Source organism: Mercenaria mercenaria, chromosome 16 (assembly GCF_021730395.1).
Source record: "Mercenaria mercenaria strain notata chromosome 16, MADL_Memer_1, whole genome shotgun sequence".
Taxonomy (NCBI): Eukaryota; Metazoa; Mollusca; class Bivalvia; order Venerida; family Veneridae; genus Mercenaria; species Mercenaria mercenaria.
Window position 1 is genome coordinate 14458594 of NC_069376.1, and position 14741 is coordinate 14473334.

At 33.1% G+C, this 14741-nt stretch overlaps 1 long non-coding RNA gene across 1 annotated transcript; it reads left to right on the forward strand.

The window, feature by feature from the left end:
- Positions 1-5226: 5226 nt before the first annotated feature.
- Positions 5227-13205, forward strand: LOC123540397 (uncharacterized). The gene is made up of 3 exons (XR_006684168.2): positions 5227-5482; positions 12304-12352; positions 13164-13205. It is a non-coding gene; the product is annotated as an uncharacterized LOC123540397 (long non-coding RNA).
- The last annotated feature ends 1536 nt before the right edge of the window (positions 13206-14741 follow it).

The following is a 14741-nucleotide window of genomic DNA, read 5'->3' on the forward strand; positions in this document are numbered from 1 at the left end:
CAGTTTTAATTGAATGCAACTGTTTTAAATAGACCTTTCTAACGTAAACGTAATTACGAAACGGAATACTGAATCCGTAAAATTTTAGGCTAATTTGTGGTCTAGGGGAGACAATTTCATCCAATAGTAATGCAATAGTATCTCCCTTAGACCATTATTTGCAAATAACATTTACGGATTCAGTAATCCGTTTCCGATTTACGTTTACGTTAGAAATGGTTAATACTAGTATTCAGTTTATTTGTGATGTAATAAACATGTTCAAGTAGTACAATACACGTTGTTTTTTTTCTTTCAGTCAGTTTAACATTTACTGTTTAGCTTTATTCCAACAAAATATTGCGAGACAGAAGTGCTCAGTGACGATTTGATGAATGTTTGCTTTCATTCGTTTACATGTGGAAGATGTCAGGTCCGGAGAATAGTGAGGCTATTTACGAGAAGTATTGAAAAGTGTTATATTCTGTTTATGAAATGTTTTGTGAGTCAGTGGATTTCATCGCATTAGAAAGACTGCAAACTATATGTCTGCAATGTTCATAGATCATAGAAACAAGGAAGTTGATGTTCCAAGTCCCATATGCATTTATTTTCTTGGTGTGCAGAATATTAAAAATGCAATTAAATATTTCTAATGTTACAACGTAATACTCAATGGCATTCACGTTATGTTTCCAAACTAATTGGTATCCTTGGAGATACCCTAACAGACATAAATTAACAAAGATAGACAAACGTTCAATATCAATACTGCGCTAGCGCACGCGCTAAAATGACTATGTATCAAGTGCTTTGGCAAAGGCAACACTCAAGCTTCCAAGCATCGGTGCAGCAGTTACCAATTTGGTCTTGAGGACCTCATGACTCTCATGAATTTTGAAACTGATCGCGTAAAAGGCAAAAATATCTGTTGTTTGTTCTTGCATGCCAGGGCCAGCAGCTTCATTAAAAGTTTGAAGCTTATCATATTACTGAGAGTAATGCCTACTAGAAAAAATGAAATGTATAAAGAAATCATGGCTGTAACCACAGCACCAAATCATGTGTGGTACGAGCTTTCGATTTCTCACCCTTATTAGATACACTATAATTATCGAAATAAGAATATGTATTCACGCACACTGTACGTAATGCTATCGTGCATTTTGAAGGAATATATGTACACGGTTGACATAAAACTTAAGAAACATTTTTATAGGGTGAGACTTTTTCAAAAAAAGCTTATAGCTTTCTACTCAATCCTATATGTTTGTACATTTAACAATTTATTGTAACAGATGTAATTATGTCCATAAAATACTCTTTAAACTAAACATTTTTCTATCTGGTTATCATACCTGTTGCCCCTTAGCTCCTAGGCTAACACTTTTTCTAGAGGAGTCAACATATTGCTTCTTTCTCCTATTTAAGGTGGACTTTTTCTATAATACCTGTATCAGATTCATTATTATTTAAACCCCGATGAGAGAAAAAAAGGCCGAAAGTATGTTATTTCATTACAGGTCATGTAAGACTTGTTACGTTTACCCAATTTCATCGATAAACATTCTTTAGTAAAGTGACCAAAATTCACAAAACTGATAATACGTCACAAATGTTACATGTAAAACAATGTGTCGCAATTTAAGATAAACATAATTGTCTTATTTAATAACACATAGCGAGTCTGAAAGACGTCAGCAAATATATTATTATATGGAACGCGCTGCTTTAACCGTTGATTAGGAGCGATATAATAATCAGTAACAACTTTTATATAATAACACCCTTGAAATGTTAAGTTTCATTTCATTTAGTAACCTCTAATATACTGTAGCAATGGCGCGAGAAAAGCAGTTCTTTAAATTTCTGTTTGTTTGAATTAGTGTCAACTGACACCGTAAGACGTAAAATGCAATTATTTTATAGCGGGAAGACAGGTACATGTATATAACTACAGACAATGTGCCTGCTGGTTGTTTACCCAGCATAAAATAATTCTTCAATTAAGAAGGTTTTGAACCTGAAGCTGTTAGGCGACAGTGAATTGAAATCAGAAATCAGCGGCCGTAACCACTTGGCCCTTGCGGCCCATGTTACCATGTATTGTTAAATTAGCATTCATGTATCGACTATATCATTGTGCGACTTAAAAAGCGAGTCTGAAGTTTTAAATTAGAAGATTCGACATATGTTTATTTTCCAGATAGATCTATCATTAAAAAACGGACTTGATACATTAAAATTGGTTGAAGTGAGAAAACTGGAATTAACACTGATCTTTATACGCTTTATTTGGAACTTTATCTGTTTCAGTTATGTTCTTAAACGCAAAGTTCGGAATAAATGCGGGAGTTGAAATCAGCTTATATTCCAAAGAGCCTATACGCAACTTTTGAAAAAAATGATGCACAAATTTCGATGCCACGTCGATTTTGATTTTGTTAAAGTAGATCATATTGCAAAGTTTTCCTAAAACATCAAAGAGAAAGATAAGCAAATTATTTCTACTTTAGATTATGCTAATTCGAATATAGTGCTCCTTAAATGATAATTTATAAATGAAATCGAAACTTTAATGGAAATTGTCTAATAAGTGATAAAACCTTTTCGCAGTTTTAACTTTTTTTCGTGCATTTATAAACGTTTTAGTTTAAATTCAAGTAAAGTACCCAAAACATATGCATGAATCTGAATTGCAACGGAAACTATCTTTTAGTGATTTAACCAGCTTTTCCGGTGTCAAAGCTTTCGCTGGACATCTCGCTGAACTAATAAAAAAACAAATACTTGTCAGCATAGTAATACTAGACGATACCTCTGTATCTCGGATGCCAAGGTTTTGAGCGTGTTGCTCAATCAAACCGAAATTCGAGTTACAAGGATGTCTTGTACGCGAGTATTCGGGACTTGAAAATGTCTTCGAGATATCCGGAGGTTCAACTGGAAATGATTTCAGTATCATCAGCGATAAAACGTGTAATAGATTGTTATCGTCGCTAAATCAAAGAAGCATCGAATGCATGACTGACAGACATAATTGCTAATTACTATTACGTTCTCGGCAACTACTGCTAATTCCATTCTGTGAAAAGAAGAACAAATCAAGAGGTTAATGCCAGAACGTCCTTAGTAAATATAAGAAACGAAGACACTGACAACCTTTTGGCATTAACTCGTCTAAACATCTATATAACTTAAAATATGTAGATAGGTCTAATTTATTTGTGTTTGTATTCCTGATGTGCCAAAAACAAATAAAATTCAATTAAAATTAACAGCCATTAACGAATTGTAAGCTGCTGAAATCAACAATATTACACAGATGATAGCTTAAACACAGATGATGTCTTAAGTGAATCGCATCTGAGTGTTTGTCTCAAACTATACTAAGTAAAAGATCAAAACTATTTTCGCTACTAATGTTTACGAAAACGATACCCTGGATGCTTCAACTAAATCACGAATTGTTCGCTACTTTCAATACAAATTTATTATAATACAATTTGTCTGAATATTATATATAAGCGGAATATAAATTACACAAACAATGTGAAGAATGTGAAAGTCATATTTTTGCGTTTTCTTCTCATGAGCACACAAACAATGTAACCAGAAGTATTGATGCCAACATGTAAGAAATCTAGGCCCTTGACACTTATTACGCATGGCAAGATCGGATGTATGTACATTTAGTTGTAAAACAACGGAACATCTTGCATACAGGAATACCTGCATGACTATGCATAATTTTTCCACCAATGCAATCGACATATTTGGCTTTCTTTGTTAAAGTTATCGATATTGACATGATACAAGTGATCAAACGAAATACTTATTATGTACAAAATTTGGAGTTTTATTAGTTATAATCATAAATATGTGTAATTTCTCATATTTTTCATACATTTTAGAACCCATGCTTTACCTATTGCCAGTAACTTGGAAACATTAAGACAACCACGTGGGATCATTGGAAGAAAAAATTTAATAAAACAATAATAGTAAAAGTAAAAATGCACTTAGTCCTTAAATGCTACAGTTACTTGAGGTCACAAAATTAAAAGTAGGTTAAAACCGAACATGTTTTTAACAGGTACATGTTTATGTAAATGTGTTGACAGTTAATATCCTAAACCAGACACAAATGAGGTTTGTAAACTGTACTTCGATATGTTAAATGTTTAATTTGAGTATTTCTCTATGATATGACATTAATGTTCATTGTATAACTCAGCATCTGTTATTCTTTGTAGGTACAAAGGTTTCTGATGCAATATTGAGGCCAAATATGCAAACGATTGATATGATTATGTGCAATACATATTAAAGCTCCTGTTGAAACGTTTTATGTTTATAATGTAACTCACGCGTCCATTAAATGTACATTTCTTTTTTATTATTTTTTTGATCATTATTATTATTTGGTTGTGTTCGTTACTTGCTGGTCTATCATTCCCATCTATCAGAGATTCGTCAAAATCCCGAGATGAACCTCAAATTTATTTATTTCATTTAATAGAAGCATGTGCACCCATTATTACTACCGGTTGTGCTTGCCAATTGATTGTGGGCATTATTTTACAAGCAAAATTTACATTTCAAACAACGTGTAAGCAAGGTACTTACTAACAATGGATAAAGATAATGGCTGATTGGTTGGAACGTGTTGCCTGAAATTTAACCAAACCACGCATTTCGGTGAAATATGCCAGAGGTTCGGCTAGGGAACCATGGTAGACTTTTATTATGCGATAATGTTGTCTATTTAATGTGTTTTTATTTCATGTTCAAAACTTCCTTGTCTACTGAATATGATGTTTTTATAATGCCCATAATGTTCATACCTTCCATGTCTATTTCATATGCTGTTCTATCACGTTCGCCAATGACATGAACAATTTTTGGAGCTGAATGATAATATGGATAATCTTAAGACTGATTTGATATGTCGTTGCTAGACACATTTCTAATGATGATTCTGATTGACATCCTGCCATTGGTAAAACCTTGAGCCGTCAACAAAAGACAAACATCATACAACAGCCAACAATATATTATGTTCTTTTTTGTCTATCTCTAATCCGATAGAATGATTTTTTATTAAAGTTTACGCTTTTTATTTACAATAAATCACTTTGAATCCAAAAGAAGACATCTTTATTTGTATGCACTTAGACCTCCTCTGGTTTCCCTCGATTTAAAACATATTCGCTCTTGCAGCTCATCGGATTTGTCAAAGAAATAACAGATATCACGGTGGTAGTTTATCGGAGCGTGTATTATAGCAGAATTTGTATCGATAGGAGCACATTTTATTTCCAGTTTGCTTATTATTGTTAACAGAAGATAACTGAATAAATATTTAGGCAAAATAATGGACATGTTTAATCATATGAACAAACTTTCATATCTATACTATTTTATTGGTTTTAAATTTCTTCATTTGATTTTTTCACAAACAGTTACATTGTGTTCGGATAGAGGAAATTAAAGAAATATGGTGAGTGAAGTTTTAGTCTTTAAGCATTGCATATTTCGGGCAATAATTTGGGTTCACTCATAATAATATCACACTCCTGGTTTACATATCTGAAAAGTAGGATCAAAGAGACAAAGCGCTGTGAAGAATTATGCAACAGAACACCTTTGATGGGCTGCGAGAAATCTTGCGTTTAAGTAAAATCATGTTTATTAATCAAAGTCATGTTTATTAAACAATGACACCTTAACTGATTTACATGTTACTTACATTTTTACTAGACTAAGTACTATTCTTTTCAATTTCTTGGTAAAATTCGCACATTTCAAAATAAATAGAGGTTATTTGTTTGTTTTGTGTAAATATGGAATATATCTCACTGAGAAAAGAAAAAATTCAAATATTTTCACGAGCGCGTAGCGCGAATGAAAATGTGAACATTTTCTCACTTCGAGGTGAGATATTTTCAATATTCACGAAAAACAAACAAATTTTCATTTTATTTTATGCTCAATTACGTTGAGATGTGCATTTTGCAACAATTTGTAATCTCAGCGCGGGAAACAGATGCGCGTAAACAGACATGACGTCAGATGTGTTGTGACGTTAGAAAGACACACACAATATAAAGTTTCATTTAATTTTATTTTTTGCTGCATAACGTTATGGACTTCTCATTAAGTAAAAGAGTTTAAATCGAGAAATATTCTATAAAGAACAAAGTACAACTAAAATTTTCATCCTGTTTTAAGCAAATAATTTAAAATTCATACACAATGAATTGAGGGGGCGGAGCTACGAGTATATCTCTCACAGTGTGAAAATATAGATTTTATATTTTCACAGAGTGAACAATGAGATATAAAAAAATATGTAACTGATAGAATACAGTGTTTCATTAGTTAGCATAAAATAAATGAGGGAAATGAACTCAGCTTCTTCAAAACAGTTTACATACAATATTAAACAATCCGATATCAAAAGGGTAGCCTATTAGCAACGTAGATTAAGTTGTGTTTGTTGGGATCGTACTACGGTCACTGTGTATCTTTAAAAATTCAAAAGTTCGTTAAGAATGGTACATTTTCTCTTATAACAGAACATATCAGATACAATTCTTAAACTTTGTATACAATTAAAAAATTTATCTTTTTCAAAGAAAAAGTCTAAAAATTTATACTATCGAATGAACAAAGGATCGTCTAGAAAGTGTATATGACAAAAGACATTCACGTCAATTATAAGGCAGTTAAGTCAACATTTGTGAGGACCAAGGACAAAGAGGACCAAATAATGGATTCCTATTATAGAACTTATAAACAAAGTTTATAATAGTATTTTGAACAAGGGTAAGAATATCTAATATCAAATAGTTGATGTTCATTTACAGAAACGTGTCCCACTGGATAAAGTCCAGAAGTTGTTTTTTTTGGTGTGTGTGTTAAAAGCACCAGACTGCAATTAAGCCACTATTACTTCTAATTATTGATTTACATTAAAGTTCATAGTGACTGTTTCAAGCTCATGTAAAGACAAAGTTCAAATATTGATGTTAGACTTTGTCGGTGCATTTTAGAGAACTGGCTAGAAGGAGCTATCAGAAAAGCAAGTAGTCAAAATATTGATTTTTTATTTCATTTCAGATAAAAAAAACACTTGAAGTGTGAGGTTTTGTTACAAAAACAGATACAATAGCATTATTTTTCTTTTGCGATACAATTGTCATTGTAATTCTTTATTTATTACGTTTATCATATGATTTATTTGAGATAGCTAAAACATATTCGACTATATGGGAAAAATTGTTCTAGCACGGACCCTTGCTCGCTAGCAAAAGCTGTTTGATTGTAGTAAATAACGATTTTTTTATTTGTATAAACATTGTCTTGGTCAGATTCATAGTAAATGAGATTAGTATTGAGTTGTTATTGTTACACAAAAGCATGACTTGTCAAAGCTTAAATTCATTCCTAATCAACATTTATGCTTCTGTCTTCGCATGTCTTTCACTGTGATAAATGCCTTCCGTCTCTTTTGACAATAGTTATGATTGTAATCATCAAATAAGATGGCGAAAAAGTCCAGACGGTATTTACATAAACATTAAACATGTATCACTCACAGGAGCGTTACATTAAGAGGGACACGGAATATAAAGTGCATACACAACGTTTCATATTTAAACCAATGAATATCATAGAAGAATAAATTGTGGAACTATCCTGTCCAAGATATTAAAGGTCCGAACTATAGTTTGTTTCCCGCTTCAGAAAACGAAATCAGTCTTTGTGTATGACAGTCATGTATGTACAGAATGGAAGTCTGTAGAGATTAGTGCATTTATGTATTAATTGAACAATGTTGAATAAGGTGTCGATTATTTTAAATTCAATTTCTCTACTAAAACTTACTTTAAACCGTAATAGACAAATTGGTGTTAAGGTAGTTCTGCACGTTTGATAAACCGGAAGTGATGGCGTAACGTCATTTATCCGGAAAACGTGGAATAAAGCCTGAATTCGGCGTACGGAAATAAAAATCATTTTAGGAATTAATGACAACCTGTGAGTAAATTTATTACAATGACACTGTTACTATATTTCTAAAGTCAAAAAATGCTATAAAACATATGACACGTTAAATAGTTCAAATAATTTCTCAAAATCAGCTTGGACTATTTGCTGCACTTTAATCATAGTCAAATATCTCGAAAATAAGCAAACGGACCAATACATTTTATTTTACCATATTATAGGCCATTTGACTGTGTACAACTGTGAGAAGTTTCATCAAAATCTACATTGTAGAAAAATCTCTATTTGCAAAAATGTTATGAAAGGTATGATTTTCCCATAGACTCCCATTATGAAAAATTGCGTGAGGTCCAAAATTTTCGATTCAGTCTAGCAAAAAATCAAGCACACGACCCTATCCTTTTCATTTGCTGGATTTTCTAGGTATATTCTGAAGTTTTGAAAAATCGTAGTTTAATCAAATTCTACATTGTAGAAATAATTTCGATCCAAACGTGCAGAACTACCTTAACTATATGAAATATGGTCCTTATGTGCAAATGGATGGCGAACATACGAGGCTATAGTGTATCGGTGGTTTTAATTGTTTCTGCCACAACCTTTTGATCTCTATATATGTAAATATACTATCCATATTTTAAAGTAGTCATTAAGGTTCTATTTTATACTAAGACTTTTATTATTGTTCGTGTATATTTCTTATCCTACATTGCTTATAATTTTTAAATCTTTATATGTGTTTGCAACGATTATCTGAAATTAACCTAAAGACAAAGTCACTGATTCAGTAAAGAACCTTCTAAAAAAACGAAACCATGCAGTAGTGTTTGTATGAATGAGTAAATGTTTACAAAAAATACAGAGATAAACAAATTATTAAGACGTCAAAGACAAATACAAACAAATCAAATTTTGATACCTGAAACTCCAGTTGAATTCGAAGAAAACCTCCGGCTTGTTAGCCTAAAATACCGACAACCAAACGTTTCTGGCTATATTGTCCAGCCAGACTGTGTTGTCTTCCTCTTCCATTAAAACCAGGAAGTCTCCGTGCCATTGAGATTAAACACCAAATAAAATTGAGGAAAAGGCAAATATCATAAAAAAATTCTGATAAATTAAGAGTTTTGTATGTTTATACTTAATGTGCAGGCCATCTTTGCGAATCATGGCTTTACGGCTGTATTTGGGGAGTTCTTTGCTTCCCTTTATGTACCTTTATCTTTCATTTTCATTCAGTCTTGGATGATTTTCCACTCGACTACTGTTCGAAACATACTTAAAACAAAACATTTAGTGAAAACAAAACAAAATTGTCGCCTCTTGAGGCACACAGTTTTGTTGTATATTTGTTCGACAAATAACATGTCTGGAAGCCGTCAGGAAAAACGTACCATTACACAAGACAAATTTATTGAGTGTATTTAGTGCTAATTATCAATGACAATATCTATGGAATTAATCTGTACCAACCCCATAGATATAGATAGGAGTCCGGTGGAGGAAGTGGCCAACTTCACGTATCCAATGGGGCTAAAAGGATTACGTAAGTAATATAGTATGACGACAGAATAATCTGTAACGCCTTTGTATAATAATGCTCTTTAAGAGTTAGGATCATGTCTCAGAGAAAAAAAAAAAACCATCAACTCATAGAAAGAAAGAATTGTTTTACGTGAAAATTACACGACAAATAAAGCATTTATATTTTTTTCTACAAAACCATTGTCAGTTTATACAAAACCATTGTCAATTTATACAAAACCAGCGTCATTTTAAACAAAACCATTGTCAATTTACTGATATATGCACTGAAGTCCAGAAGGGGCCACACTGGCGTGTTTTCGGACGTTCTCTCCAATGTTTCTTTTCTTGTTACAGTGTGTGATTGCAGTTCGAAAAAATCTCAAAACAACAAACATACAACGATTAACAATCTGAAACTAATGTGGTTTTGCCGACGTATTGTTTCATTTTGATTTTCTAAAGTGAATTATGTCAGAAAGTTTCTCTTAGACTAACAATTCTCACTTTATATTGAAAGCAAACAGTCTTGACGGCTTTAACTAAATCAACAAAAACTTGCAATTTTCCAGACGATTTGATTATCATATTAATACTCAAGTTGGATATCAACCGCACAAATAATGTGAAGATTGAACGAGAATGAGAAAATAATGACGCTGCGCTTGTCTCACTAGGGTACACTAACTTTTCAATCTGCATTAACGAATCAAACATCAACTCAATAGACGCATGATATTTATTTCATGATAAATGCTGTGGGAGTTTTATCAAAGTATGACACAATTTAACAGATATTTGAGTCCTATCTTGCCCTTGTATTATCGTGAATTATGTCATAGGAAAGGCCTACCTTTAGATTCGGGCTTCTTTACATACATCATATAACATGTTTATTGATTGTTTGCATGTGTTATTTTCTCTTTTATAGTCATGAAAGTAAAACAAAGAACCCACTACTTTACATTCAGTATAGTTAAAGAGGACCAGAAATATCTTTATGTCAATGGAAACTTGACTTGCCTTTTTTCATCAATCCCGCTCTGTAGAGAAGAGGGTATTTATTTCCTAATTAAGAACAATGTGTATAATAAAAAACTGTTCCACCCGGAAGCAAAACCTATATAGTTACGCATAATTATAAAGTTTGTTTGTTTGTTTGTTTTGGGTTTAACGCCGTTTTTCAACAGTATTTCAGTCATGTAACGGCGGGCAGTTAACCTAACCAGTGTTCCTGGATTCTGTACCAGTACAAACCTGTTCTCCGCAAGTAACTGCCAACTTTCCCACATGAATCAGAGGTGGAGGACTAATTATTTCAGACACAATGTCGTTTATCAAATAGTCACGGAGAACATACGCCCCGCCCGAAGATCGAACTCACGACCCCGCGATCCGTAGACCGACGCTCTACCTACTGAGCAAAGCGGGCAGGCTTAATTATATAGTAAAAAAATAGCTTCAAAACTGCACATCTTATAACAAAAATGTACAATATTCACACCATTCAAAAAAAATGGAAAAAATAAAATCGATAGAAATAATTTCTTACAAGAGGAGACCAAACAAAGGTTTATTGATAACGATATACATAATATTTTATAAATGTGGTTCTGTTCAATAACCGCATTGTCTCATTTGGTATCAACAAAAAAAAAAAAGAGCAAAAGTCAAGCCAAAAATGATAACAAGTGAATTGGCCTGCTCAACTGTTCCATTAATGTGTAAAATCTTTTAAGCCCTCCAGCAACTACTTCAGTGGAATTCTATTACCATTTGACTTATAATTGATTTCAATTCATGTAGATTTGAAGATTGAATACTGCTTATTATAAGCCGGTTCTAGGGGGCGTGGTCAGTGTTGCATTTTCCATTACTGCTCATGAACAGATTCAATCAAACCTAGTCTGCAATTTTCACTTTTTCCCTTGTACTCAGTGCTTCCGAGGGATCTACTTTCCATATTTTATTTACTTCACAACAGCGGGTGCTAAGTGCTGTGTGACGGCCGCAAAAAGTCGCCCCGACTTAATCTCAGTGCTGTTAAATTTTCTGGTCCTTCGGGAACATTGAATTCATTTAGATTCGAAGCTTGAATACTGCTTAAGCCGGTGCTAGGGGGCGTGGTCAGTGTTGCATTTTCCATTACTGCTCATGAATAGACTCAATCAAACCGAGTCTGCGATTTTCACTTTTTGTCTTGTTTTCGAAGCTTCCGATGGACTTTTTGTCTTGTTTTCGAAGCTTCCGATGGACTTTTTGTCTTGTTTTCGAAGCTTCCGATGGACGTTTTGTCTTGTTTTCGAAGCTTCCGATGGATCTACTTTCCAGATTTTATTTACACATCAAAGATCACAACAATGTTGTTGTAAAGTTAAATAAAATATATAATAATTTCTTTGCAAAGAAAACATTCAAGCTATTTAGATTCACTTTGACTTTGACTAAATCTATGGGAGTAGTAGTGACTAAAGAGTCAAGACCTACAGCTGTAAAACCATCATCCATAAAGCCCTACAGCTGTAAAACCATCATCCATAAAGCCCTACAGCTGTAAAACCATCACCCATAAAGCTCTACAGCTGTAAACTGTTGTGGCACATGACTAGCATTGTATTTTATTATAATCTGCTTTCGATTAAAATACTTCAGATCAGACTGTTCCAAAGTAAATTTCAACTGAGTGTTTTCAAAAAATATGTCTATAGACTTCGAGCAATGTTACGGCTATTAACACGACCGATATTCAACATTAAGATGCTAAAATTGTTCATTTATTTTCAGGCAAGTAGTAAGCGTACAAACGATTCACAAGGAAAAACAATGGAAACAGGTTAGTATAAACATCATAAAAGTGCATACACTTTAGTTTAACGTTTTAACAAGACAAAAAATTCATCTGTTGAAAAAAATATTTCATAACCTTTTCTTAATTAATGTTACCTGACAAAATCATCATGCGATCACTATTTGTGGAATTGTAAATCAGTTTGAAGTGGAAATGTTCTTAGCAGTCGTCTTCCTTCTTAAATAATGATGTACTCTTTCTGTACTCGTTCTGTTCCACAAAAGCAGCAAATTTGCAGACTTCGTACCTGTTTGGTATTATTGAGCCTTGGCAGGTACACTAGGATATATAATGTAGGGTTTATATGCACTGCCGTTTATGGTCAAAGGTGTATCCTGACAGAAATTTAATTTTTTCTCCGACACTACCTTAGTTCAAAGGATATCTACAACAACTCAAGTTAGTATGAAAGTTACTCTTATGGTAGGACATATATAACGCTTGACGTTTACAGTATGGTTATTGCCTGACAACAGTACTTTAAGAGCAATTGATATTCACCTCCAAATATTATTTTCTTATATCTCAGAAAATGTTTGCCTTTAGATTATGTGAGTAGAAAATGGTAAACGATTAAAACAAATCTGAAAAGAAAGTTTATTGCCCGATTATAACGAGAACAATGGAACAACAAAATTTAATCATTATGAAAAGATGTCTATTGTATATGACGTGTAAACGATAGCTATACAGCTGAATGAATATGACATTTTAGTTACTATTAAAAATGAAGTAAATTGCATTCTCTGTAGTATTAGTTGTGTAAATACTTGCAATATTTCTACTTTCTTTTAAGGACACGATGCAACAGACAAGACAGAGAAAAACTTCGATTCAGGCAAGGTGTTACAACATGTTGTGAAATTTTGTGAATATTTTGTTTTTTCTTTTTTTTTACTGCATTTGTGAGCCTTTTTTCATCCGCATCATTGTGTTTTTATTCAGTTAATTTATAGATTTGTATTTCCCAATATTTTGTTTTTGTATAAAATGAGGGGCTGCAAAAATGTTAATATTCTACAGCATTCCAACAAATCCTTGTTGTTGGAAAGATATTGATTTATTTAAACTAGGAATCATCTTTGAAATTGATTAGGTACAATACGTGGTTTCCAATAAGCTTGTAATATTTTAAGCATATGTAATATGAGTAATAGATTGAAGAAAACAATCGTCCACAAAAAGTTACTAAATATTCTACATCAATCGAGGTCATATGCCTTATTTGACTCTACAAAATTAAATGCAGCCCATGTTTATGTTGTGAATGAAGGCCTCTTATTTCACAGGTATGAAATAAATCTTGTATTACCGTTATATTTCTAATAATTGTATGTATACTGCTCACCGTTAGATACAGGGCGTTTGTTCACTACGACCAAATTATTTTTTGAAAGGAGCCTTAAAATGTGTCTTTAATAGATCAAAATTCCATAGTTCTTTCTAAACATTGTCTCAGTCAATTAAGAGATAATGTTCATATTCAATTAATTTTTATATAATAGGAGAGTAACATTGTTGAGATAAGTCTTACAGCTGTGCTTCAATGACCGTATCCTCTTCATGCTGACAGTACAGGTTGGTCCGATGATCTGGTAGTAACACGCTTGACTGTCAATACAGAGGTCCGGGGATCGAATCCCGGACCAGGCACTGGAAATTTCTGAGTTGCTCTTGAGTGTCTCCCACCTAACTAGAAGCTTGTACTGGTTCTTCCAAGGAAAGACGGCTTCGTGTGTATCGGTACTATACACCGGGCAGTTAAAGAACCAGACTGTCTATTCGCAAAGAGGCTAAATTAACTGGACACGTCTGTATCTAAAATGTCCTCTATGTCTGTTCTGGGGGCTTTATCTCACTCTGTCCCTCTGGTCAGATCGCTCTGTGACTGTACTAGTAAAGGATGAATTTCGCGCCCTGTGGGGCTGCGTTAGCTGTATTTAAAGCGCCTTTGAACGTGTTTATCATGAACAGGGCGCTATATAAATCTAGTATAATAATAAGAATAAAACATCTTGCAGTCCTACTCAAAACAAGGCGATGTAAAATGAATATTGTTGAAAAACGTAGGTTCGGCTGAGGGTGTTTATACTCCAGAGATAAAATACACTTAAAATCCAGTTTACTACATCAGTTTATTATGTGATGGATAAATAGTCTAAATGATGGAAATAATGTTGTCAAAATTATAATTCTCTCATTCATCTGGTCTAAAGTCACTTATAATTATAACTGTAAAGTATTTCATTTCTTGTTTCTATGATCTGTCATTTTCAAAGTCCGAGCCAAAAGTAAAAAAATCCCTCTCCCTAGTTCTGACCTAGGTTTATATACAAAAGCAGGTACCCTCCCATATTTGGAGTGTATCATAGTG